Genomic DNA, 10,856 nt, shown 5'->3' on the forward strand with positions numbered 1-10,856 from the left:
ATTCTGAATTAAATTCTACCCGGTCCTCGCTGACAAAAAGACGCCGTGATCGAGCCGTGAGAACACCGACAGGTACCCCTCCGGTTGCCGGCAGTCCACCGGGACACATTTCTTACATCACAGACCAGATGAACAGAATAAAGGTGTGTACTTCGTAAACCCGGGTAAAATGTGTGACGTCACAGAACAAATGATCACAACGAAAGCGTGAACTCCATATTAAGTGGGTCAGTACAAGACATCGTCAGAGAAGCTGCCGGGTACCTGCCGGAGAACGACCAATAAGGGTGACAAAATGCTACTGAAGGAAACTTTCAATTGTGACCACAACAAGCGGTGCCCGCCAGGCTTCAGAGGAAATAACACGAAACTATATAAAGGTAACATTTACAAATGCATAATGTTTAGGCATAGTAAACTACTACTCTACTAATTCTAACTCAACACATTCATACATACATTGTATTTATAATGACCAGCCCCTGCAACTCTGTCCTGAAACTTGCAACAAATGTAACTCAACACCAAAGGTATCTGCCACAGCGCCAGTTACCATGGTGACAGCTGTCAGGTCCAGGTCATTGACCGTATGTGTTTGGAGAAGAAGAAGAAACAGAGCAAAAACAATATGTCTTCCCTCTACGAAGGTAAACATAATAAACTATCAGCGATTCTCAGAGGTATAGTATGGCTTTATTAGCAGCGTTTCACCAACATATATAATAATTTCTCTCAATAAATTACGGGCAGAAAATAAATCTGTTCATCATGAACCAACCTACTGTAACGTTTTTAAATACGGAAGTTGTGCTGCAGTTGGGGTTTGTCGTTTGAGATGATCACATTTTTTTACTTTAGCAGCAGTTCATCATTGCACTTAGGAAGATAATCAGCATATATTTAAGGGTTAATGTCCAGCCCCGAGGTGAATATGGTGTGATAAAGCCTTGTCAGTTGCTATAACCACCAAGTGAGCGCAGCGAACGAGGTGGCTTTATGAGGTGGTTATAGCAACTGACAAGGCTTTATCACACCATATTCACCGAGAAAGGGCGGGCCATTAACGCTATTATCATATAGCTTACGCGATAGCCTATCCAAACTGATGCAGTGAAAAGTGACACAATGTACAATTTACCCCTTGCACATGCTGAATAGAACATAGAATATTTGTTCCGTCTGGAGTCACCTGAGGTCACTGGGGGGTTCACGTTCTATGGCCTTCTATCTGGGTCACAGGCAGGGAACAGGTGTTCTTATGGGAGTCACCCGAGGTCATCGGAACACAACTCAAGTTATTTTTGGATTTTTTAGAAGTAGAGCCGTGTTCTATTGGGTCACCTGAGGTCATATGCGGGTGATTATTCATTTTGTTTAATGTATGGATTGGGATGAATAAATACCCGATTTTGACTCTATTTGTGACATTACGGCGACATAAAGAATGTGGAATGGAGCCTTCTGATTGGTCAACGTCACCCGGCTATATGATAATTTGCATTGAATCGTTTCGTTTCGCACCCTTACACCTCACTTACTTCATACTGACATTTGCAATTGATCGTTTGGTAATATGTAGTATGCAGTCTTGAAAGAATCGCTAGGTGGAGCAACTTTACGTCATGCTATTGTTGGTCTATCCATGGTCTATCACAGGCTTTTGAAAACAAACAACAACTCCACATCTTATAGTCTCAAGAAGAAGTCATAGGTCTGATTGAAATGATCCCTACTGTTATTAGATAGATTATGTTATATTATATTATACTTGCTATGTTCTTGTCAGGAAAACTCAGTGCTCTTTTTCCTTGTGAAATTTCTTCCATAGACGATACCTGTGAGCAAAATGAAAGAAAGGAAAGAATATTGTAATTTAGGAATATATTGGATTACACAATTATACATTTATACGCAAGTTGTCAAGGGATAATAATACTAGACTGAGAACATTTCAGTTGAGCTAGAATATTTCAGATGAAACGATATTCCCGAGAGGCAAACTGTTCTCCCCAGCAGCCAACTCCCCTGGCATGTTATCTCTCTATTAATATTTGGCCGATTTCTACTCTTTCCAGTCGCCTCTCGAAGCCTGGTAGAGGCTAGCATATTTCAGATGAGCTAGGGTAGCAATAGAGAGATGGTCAGTAATCCAGAGACGTGCAAGCTCAGTGTCTTACCTGAGATCGTAGTAGAGCAGGTAGCCCTTGCCCGTCTGTTCCCGGTACATGAAGCCCGGCAGGGAGAGGAGACAGAGTCCGCGTCCGTTCATCTCAAACATGGGCAGCGCCACGGACAGGGAGTACAGGCGCGACATCACGTACACCCACCACTTCACGTGGCACGGGCTGGGAAAATTAAAAAAAAAAGTTCACAACACTACCAGGCTTCGAGAGGCGGCTGGCCGACGTTCGTGGGGGGAAGGGTTCTGAATGTGTGACAGGGGCTTATGTGTAGCCTCTACCAGGCTTCGGGAGGCGGCTGGAAAGAGCAGAAATTGACCAAAATAGATAGATAGCATGCCAGGGGAGTCGGTCCGCTAAGAGAACAGTCTGTGCAGCACTCGAGCGGCAAACTGTACTCTAAGCGCGAATCAAGTCCCCTGGCATACCATCTGGCTATTTGGCCAATTTCTAGTTTAATTTTACAGGGAGTACAGCCTGGACATCACGTACATCTACCACTTCACGTGGCACGGGCTCCACGTGAACGGGTCTGGAGGGGGAAAACGACATAGCTAGCTATTTATTTTAAATTCCCATTTCCACTATCTGTATCTGTATAGCCAGTATAACCGCCCTTCGGCGTAACATACCCGCTTCGCGGGCACGCGGCGCGGCGGCAGCTAGCTCTATTACACCGAACAACCTGTTACACCCAATCTTTGCACAGTTAATTGCAGGAGTTGTTTAAAGCTTTCTAGTGATTACTAGACGGTGATCATTGAATGGTCAAAATTTATGGAATATTAAAGGCATTCAATGCAATTTCAGGGTAACAAAACTGGATTTGAATAGTCAATTTTCTGGTCGTTTTCTTGATGTAATAAATTGAATCAATCCTATCCTATGCAATACAATACTGATATCGAGGAGGTAAAAATGCGATGTCAGTGATGGGAAACCATTGCTTGTTTTATTTATTATGGGTTCACCACACCACGAAGTGGTGGTGAACCCATATTGCTTTTTCTGATGTTTCTTCTCCTCCTTCTCCTTCTCCTCCTTCTCCTGCCATTTTTTAAATGGATTCAGCTTCTTCATTTTAGGGCCTAAGGTCCTGAAATTTGGTATGGAGGTACAGTGGGCAAATACCCCTAGGCGTTTTTTAAATTTTTGTGATACAGGCTTTTAGAATGGTTTTATTTGAGTTTTTTGGCTGTGTTATAGCAAATGTATTACTGTGTTAGTGTGCCGTGTTTACCACGTCTGGGCATGAGTCATCACAATGGAATGCAGGGCATCAACCAATAGGCATGCAGCTTTCCTCTATACTTCTTGCTGATTGGCTGTTGGGATTTAACTTGATTAACAGGCTGCACAGAGCATTTCCACCTGCACAGAGCATTTCTTGCTGATTGGCTGTTGGGATTTAACTTGATTAACACCTGCACAGAGCATTTCCATACTGACAGTATGTCTTTATTCAAGTGTTTTGGTAGGGTATTTCAAGCTTTTCTGCTCCAGCATTGGAATGCGGGGCATGAACGTTTTTTTATTATTTTGAAAATCAACATTTGCATTATGCAATTAAAAATCCTAACCAATAAAGTAGGGAATAGCTATCCAACTGTTGTTTTAGTTGTATGTTACTTCATATTATAGTTATATCATTGTAAATCATTGTTTTCCCTTGTGTTTCTCATTCTTTCCCTGCCATGTGGTAAAATGTGGTGAACCCACCGCTGTATTTGCTCCAAAGCAAATATTGGCCTTTCTAGTTTATTTATCTATTTATGAAGATTTACCACATTTGTGGAGGGATTGACATAACAGGTGACTATCACCTTTTCAAAGATGTCAACCCCGAGACCAGGCTGTAAGGTTTGAACCACTCACACCGGGAAGGTCCCCTACTCTTTTCGATAAGTGCGGTGGGTTCTTTAACGTGCGTGGGGTGTGACTCTCCCAAACACGGGACCTCCATTTAACGTCCTATCCGAGGGACGTCCCTTACTAAAGCTAGATACTCATTTTCACCTGAGTGAAGTGAGGAAAGTCGTGTAAAGTACCTTTCCCAAGGGTACTTTACGTCGGGGCGCATGTTCGGACTTGTTCGGGTACGACCCGGAATCGAACCCGGGTCTCCCCGCTTCGTAGTCCAGTGATGTACCACTACACCACACCGTAGCGTACCGTAGGCTGGTTCTAGCTATTTATGTAGCCATTGTAGGCGTTATGACGGTCTCGGACAAGGATGCAAATATGTATAGTAACGTTTTTACATTGTTTTTTCAATAATTGATTTCTTACGTCAACATTGTTTAGAAAGCAATGTTCTAACCCGGGTTAAGCGGCGCGCATGGACATGGGGTCCACATTGATCGGTGCAGCTTCAATGTTGTTGTTCGACCGCACGTAAAATCAATCGGAAGGCAACCGCAAACAAGATTATATCCTGGCCTGATATACAGCGGAGCTTGGTACATCTGTGTAAACCTGTGGTTCCAAGCTTAGGTGGACTTATATACCGTATACTGGCTGTCCTTTTCCAACTTATGGCAAATGCTACGGGGCTGTAGCCACTTGCAGGCTTCGGGAAGCGGCTAGCAAAGAGTAGCAATTGGCAGAATAGATAGATGATATGCCTAGGGGGTTAGTCCGCGCTAAGGTGTTACAAACAACTCTAGCGGACCAACTCCCCTGGCATGTTATCTGTCTATTTGGCCAACTCTTTCCAGCCGCTTCCCAAAGCCTGGTAGAGGCTAATAGGACTGTGCACTATTGTCTACGGAAATATCGGGAAGAAAACATTTTTAAAGTGTTCCTTTTTGAGATGTATATAGCCGTATTTCTATCTTGGCACAGTCTTCATATAAAGGCTAAGATAACATTAAGAATTCGAAATGGGGAGCGTTACATGTAGATCTAAAAAAGGTTTCAACAGTAGTAATTGTTACCTTTCGGGAGCCAGCAGGTAATTACGTGGACGCTGTTGTCTTCCGGACACTCCCCGTCTTTAGCCAAGATGCAGCGGTCACAACTGTGCTGGTCTATCGCAATCTGACAAGAACAGATATAATAGATACTCGTACTTTTTTGTTTTTTTGTATTACTATTATGTAAAGTACAAGTTTTTGGATACTTGTACTTGTACATAAGGCCACAGCAAGTAAATTGTATGGATGACATCCTCCGCAGACTCCGAATCTAATGCGAGCGGGCGAAAAAAAACAAGGCGGGCCAAAAAAAACAAGGTTCCTACATTTCAAAATTTTGACTCAATCATTGTACAAATGGTTTTGATTCAGTGGGAACATCACATATACACAGCTAACATCACATATCACTGCATCAAAGTAAGAAACAAAACATTAAATCAGAGTCTTCTCTTGTCTCCTCTCTTCCTAGTTATCTGCCATCCACCTTCCGGCATGGCAACATACATTTTTGCCCATTTTCGGCATGTTGACCACTGTCAGAAGGCAACAAAATTTCTTGTTTTTTTTTTCCAAAATCAGGCGAAAATCAATGCGCGCGCTGATGTCATCCATAAAAATTACTTGCTGTAGCCTAATAATAATTTGAAATAATAGATATGAATAGCAAATACATAGTAATAGATAACGTTTTGTTATGTGCAAAATTATGTTTTATCCCTGCAGTTTTGTTGAGGGCGTTCCTATATTTATAATATATTTATTTCCTGTAAGGTTGGGCCATTATTATCAAATCTTGTGCCTACAGTATTCGTCATGTCAAAATGATACCTATAACAGTTACTTATTCATGTCAGTAGATACTTATATCGGGGCCTAGTCACAAATAAGGTGCACTTGTCGCACGATTGCATTGAGTTCTTGTAACAGTCGTATATGTGTCCTGCAACATGCAAATGTCTTCTTACAGAAAGGCTTTCTTCCTTCCTTATTGGTGGTTGATTCTGTCGCAACCTGCCTGAGAATTCTACAGCATCAAAATCACTCTACTAACTACGACCGTCAGTAGTTATACATGGGACTTTGCCTACATAAAATAAATTTATTTCAATGTGATCACGCCTAATAATTATAAGCAGCAATAACGGCGTTATAATATATTTGCGTACAGATAAATAAATGCTCATGCAAACAAGCTTATAGACTTAGGTTGGTGTAGAGGGTAAGAAAATTATATATCTTACCATAGTGACCGTTGAGAAACTGCGTAAGAGAAGTCCAGTTGGGTAGCTATCGGCTGAGCTGTGTTATGTTATGTGCGTATAGAATGAATGCTCAGGCAAAAAAAAACTACTACATTATAGGTATAGGTTCTGGTATAGAAAATGGAATAGCTTACCATAGTGGCCGTTTAGAAATGGTGTAAGAGTTGGGTAGCTGTCGTAGACCAGTTGGGTCGCTGTCGGCTGAGCTGTGTTATGTTATGTTGTTCGGCAGCGTGGCAGCCGGGCCTTACTACGTGTGTGTTCATCAGGATATGTGTACAGCTCTACCCGGATAAGGGGACGCCCAGTATCACAACTTCCGGGAGTCGCTTCAAAAATCTATAATAGGCCACACCAAGTAAATTTTATGGATGACGTCCTTTGGAGACCCTAAATCTAATGCGAGTGGGCGAAAAAAAACAAGAAGGGCCCTAAAAAACAAGATGCCTAGATTAAAAAATATACTAAGAGACGACAAATGTTAGGACACAAATTGAATGAGGTGACACAGTGCAACCACAGGCGCTAGGCCACCGAGTTTTGTTGAGATCTAACAATACATGTAACGTTACATTGTTTTGTAAACCATTAAATAAAATCCTTATTATTGTTTCGCGCATGTTAGAACATACACTGTGTCTACTCATTCAGCCCGTTGCCATCACAATACAGTGGTCCGTTGAAATATTCCCAAAAATCATACAGTCACATAACACATAATGTTCACCGTGAACACGGCCCGTTGAAAGGTTCCCTAGAATCATACGTACACTGAACACGGTCACAAACTGATGAGGATTCCAAAGAACCATACGAACAGATACCGAAGTCTCCCGAAGATTGCCGAGAGCCGAACAGCGACTTCCGAACGCTTCATCTTGGTTAGGTACTTAGTACTAGTATACACTAGGTGCGAAATGCCATTTCAAAAGACCCTATTTTCTGCGAAATGCCATAAGGAAAATAAAAGTCTTGATACTATCTATAATCAAGGGGTAACTAAGTAGCCATGTAAACTTTTTGGGAGTATGATACCATATTTTAAAGAAGATATGAAGCATTTTGTAAAGTCCAATTTCCGGCGAACTGCGTTACCAGGTCGCTGCTGTACAGGTCAATGACATCATCGCTAGCCAATCAGACGCACGATAGGCCCACATTTCCCGCGCGGTTCTAAAATGTAAACGCACACAACTGGCTACATCACCCGACAAGAGTCTTGACATGCTATGTGTAAATGTACTCTAAACACGTCCACAAACCCCACCGACATGTTTTCAGTTCTACATATGTTTCCCAGGCATGAGATTTGGAAAGTGTAGTTGTGCGCAATATCTCTAAAAATGTACTATATCGTTGTTTTCTGAGTCTGGGGAGGCAGGGACTTCACACCGAACGTGATTCTAAGTCACATTTTTGCTGCCACCCCAGTTGGTAACGCAGTTCACGGGTAGGTGTTTCCTACCCTGTCATCTTTTTGAAGTTATCACCGCTAGCGCTAGCCCCGGCTTGGGGTTCTATCGAGTCGAGCAGCGGTTTTGCGAACGCATTCGAGTTTGCGAAACCTGTTCTATTCCCGTCGGCCTTTGCGCTACCCTGAACGCCAATGTAACAGCTGAGTAATGAGTGTGCTTTTTATTGTATGATTCAGCGGACCAAGTACCCAGCAGTATGTATTATATATGTATGGTTCATTGTACAGAGAATTCTAGGGAAATTTTTCAACGGACCGTGTTCACGGTGTTATGCGATGAGTGTATGATTCTCGGGAATCTTTCGACGGACAGTGTTCACGGTGTTATGTGTTGAGTTCATGACTCTTCGGATCCTTTCAACGGACCGTGTTCATAGTGTTTGTGTTCAGTGTATGATTATCGGGAATCTTAAGCTTGTACGGAGTGCACAGTATACGAGTGTTCATAAAACAAAGCAACAGCGATCTCAACAAAAACTCGGTGGCCTATCGCCCATGGTGCAACAAGCAAGAAGTCTTTTATTCATCATCAAAACAGCAATAAATCAGGTGGAACAGTGGACAGTGAAAATTTTTGACAGGATGGTCCTGTCAATAGTGCAAATTTTCTGTTATTGACAGGATGGTCCTGTCAATAGTGCAAATTTTCTGTTATTGACAGGATGGTCCTGTCAATAGTGCAAATTTTCTGTTATTGACAGGATGGTCCTGTCAATAGACTCTTTCTTTGCGTTACGGGTTTCACATCAATCTGGTGATTTGCTGCACTGTCGTGACTCTCTGGTCATAGTTACAGGAAGCGGAATTTCTTGTTTTTTTTTTCTAGGAACAGGCCAAAATCAATGCGCGCGCGGACGTCATCCATAAAATTTACTTGGTGTGGCCATATGTACTAACTACGCAATCCCTTATGTCGGATCAAAGCTGGGCTGATGGTGTTTTTATATATAAAACCTGCACTAAAAAATCAGGAATTTAGACCTTGTAAGATTATGATTCATTCTAAAACCTTGCCTGTATGAATTGCTAAATTTTCTTGTAGCAAATTTGAACGTGTAGCAGTTAGGTTATTCGTTAATGTAGCGAATGTCGTTAGAAACGTTGGCTTGTTTTTGTGGTGGTGAACATAAAGGGAGAGGCATCGTGGGCGTTAAGCGGATAAAAGTACGGCGAGAATGTATTGATTTTGCTTTCTAAGTCGGGTTAGCATTTTCCTTGACGTGTAGCCGGCTGAAAATCCCCCTTCAGTAGCCCTGACTGCGGATCGGGGTAATAGATCAATTCCGAGCTGTCGTTAGTGTAGCAATGTGAGGGGAGGGAACATGGGGGATGGCAACATGTGGCAAACTTTGTAGCGATCATGTAGCCTCTACCAGGCTTCAGGAGGCGGCTGGAAAGAGTAGAAATCGACCAAATAGAGAGATAACATGCGGCAAAATGTTTTCTCCCCGCAAACAAACTCCCCTGGCATGTTACGTCTCTATTTGGCCGATATGTACTCTTTTCAGCCGCCTCCCGACGCCTGGTAGAGGCTAGCGATCATGTCTTGTAGCGAATGTGTCTTGTAGCAAAGGTGTCTTCGCTACAAGACCCAGTGTGGCATAGCGGGAAGATTGTGATGAAAATAGTGATAAGGCCATGTTGATTTGATTATATGGATGGCATCCGCGCGCGCATGAATTTTCGGCCGTTTCCAAAAAAAAAAGTTTTCAACCATACTGTAAATCGTACAAAACAGTTGCAAAATGAGCAAAAATATACCATAAGTTACAAAAAAAATTAATAAAAACTATACCAATGTCGTATACTCTATAATTTGGGTAGAAACTGTAGTTAAACGTAAATTTTGGATACAAAAAATGTAGTTTTTTTGCATTTTTTTCAACGGACCTGCTTGGAAAAAACGAATTTTCCCAGGCTAACGGCTTATATGCTGAAATAGCTTACTACTTTCTGTTTCTGAAAAACAGAAAAAAAATATAGGTTGTTGCGATAAGTTTTTCGCAAAATCCGGTGACGCGAACCCCTAGAAATTCCACATAGAACGCAGCTATTTGGGTCATCAGGCTACAAACCACATCACCCTTGCTCGCGGACTGATACCAAAAACGCTTCGCTGGCCGTCCAACTTCACCGCGCCGAAAAACACTACAATCCCAAGGCTTTTTGATCAATTCAAAACCTAGTTGAAAATCTACAGCGATCGCCGAGCTATGGGGAGCCAAACCTAGCGTGACAACCTCGCAGATCCGGCGATTTACTGCGCACTATTTGGAACCCAGGTCAGAATTAAACTCCGACCCGGAACCATAGTTACGGGGTACCTTCAAAGAAAGAGAATGGGAGGCATGGCGACAGCGCTACTATTGGTCATACTAAGTGCTACTACTGGTTTGACCACTTTTTGCTTCCTATCCGATAAACCCGACCCATCGGGCCCAATTTTCGCCAGAGCACCAGGTACGAAGTGAAGGTGAGCAACTCATTTTTTTCGTCCGTTTTTCTCTAAACGTTGTCATGATTGTCATCGTTCTCTGTCACTTTTTCGTAACCGACAAATTTACCAATTTACGGGGACTGTATATATATATATATATACTCGATAGCTCAAACTATGCTCTATGCTCTAGTTACTTTAGAGCCCACTTATGCTGAGGTCATATTTCCCAACCGGGGCCTGGCCGGGCTGTTTAGATTAACAAAAAATCAATAATTCATATCAATGATATACGCAAAGGGTTCCAAGTATTCATTTTGCCACTTTTTTTCTGCTTTGTTGTCTTTTATATCATACTTTTCGTTTCATAAGACTGCCCGGCCGGGCCCCGTTTTGGAAATGTGACCACGTTGTCCTCTGTAGTTCCCCTAACTGGTTTTGGTCCGTTTTGGGAGAACGTCGTATACTGCTAGTCTCTACCAGGCTGACTACGCTGGCTGTATATAGGAGAATATTGCCAGGGGAGTTTGGCCTCTTTTGGTTTGACTGGATGAGGTAAAGATCTAGAAGGCACCTTTCCGCGGC

At 42.4% G+C, this 10,856-nt stretch overlaps 1 protein-coding gene across 1 annotated transcript in view; it reads left to right on the forward strand.

Moving 5' to 3' along the window:
- Positions 1-10,232: 10,232 nt before the first annotated feature.
- Positions 10,233-10,856, forward strand: part of LOC109487784 (CMP-N-acetylneuraminate-poly-alpha-2,8-sialyltransferase-like) — a 20,289-nt gene continuing 19,665 nt past the window's right edge. The window contains exon 1 of the mRNA XM_019791847.1: positions 10,233-10,307. The gene's annotated coding sequence lies outside the window, so the exon portion shown is untranslated. The remainder of the gene's footprint in view (positions 10,308-10,856) is intronic.

The sequence above is a fragment of the Branchiostoma belcheri genome, unplaced genomic scaffold, assembly GCF_001625305.1.
Source record: "Branchiostoma belcheri isolate BF01 breed outbred unplaced genomic scaffold, Haploidv18h27 scaffold9, whole genome shotgun sequence".
In the NCBI taxonomy this organism is placed as follows: domain Eukaryota; kingdom Metazoa; phylum Chordata; class Leptocardii; order Amphioxiformes; family Branchiostomatidae; genus Branchiostoma; species Branchiostoma belcheri.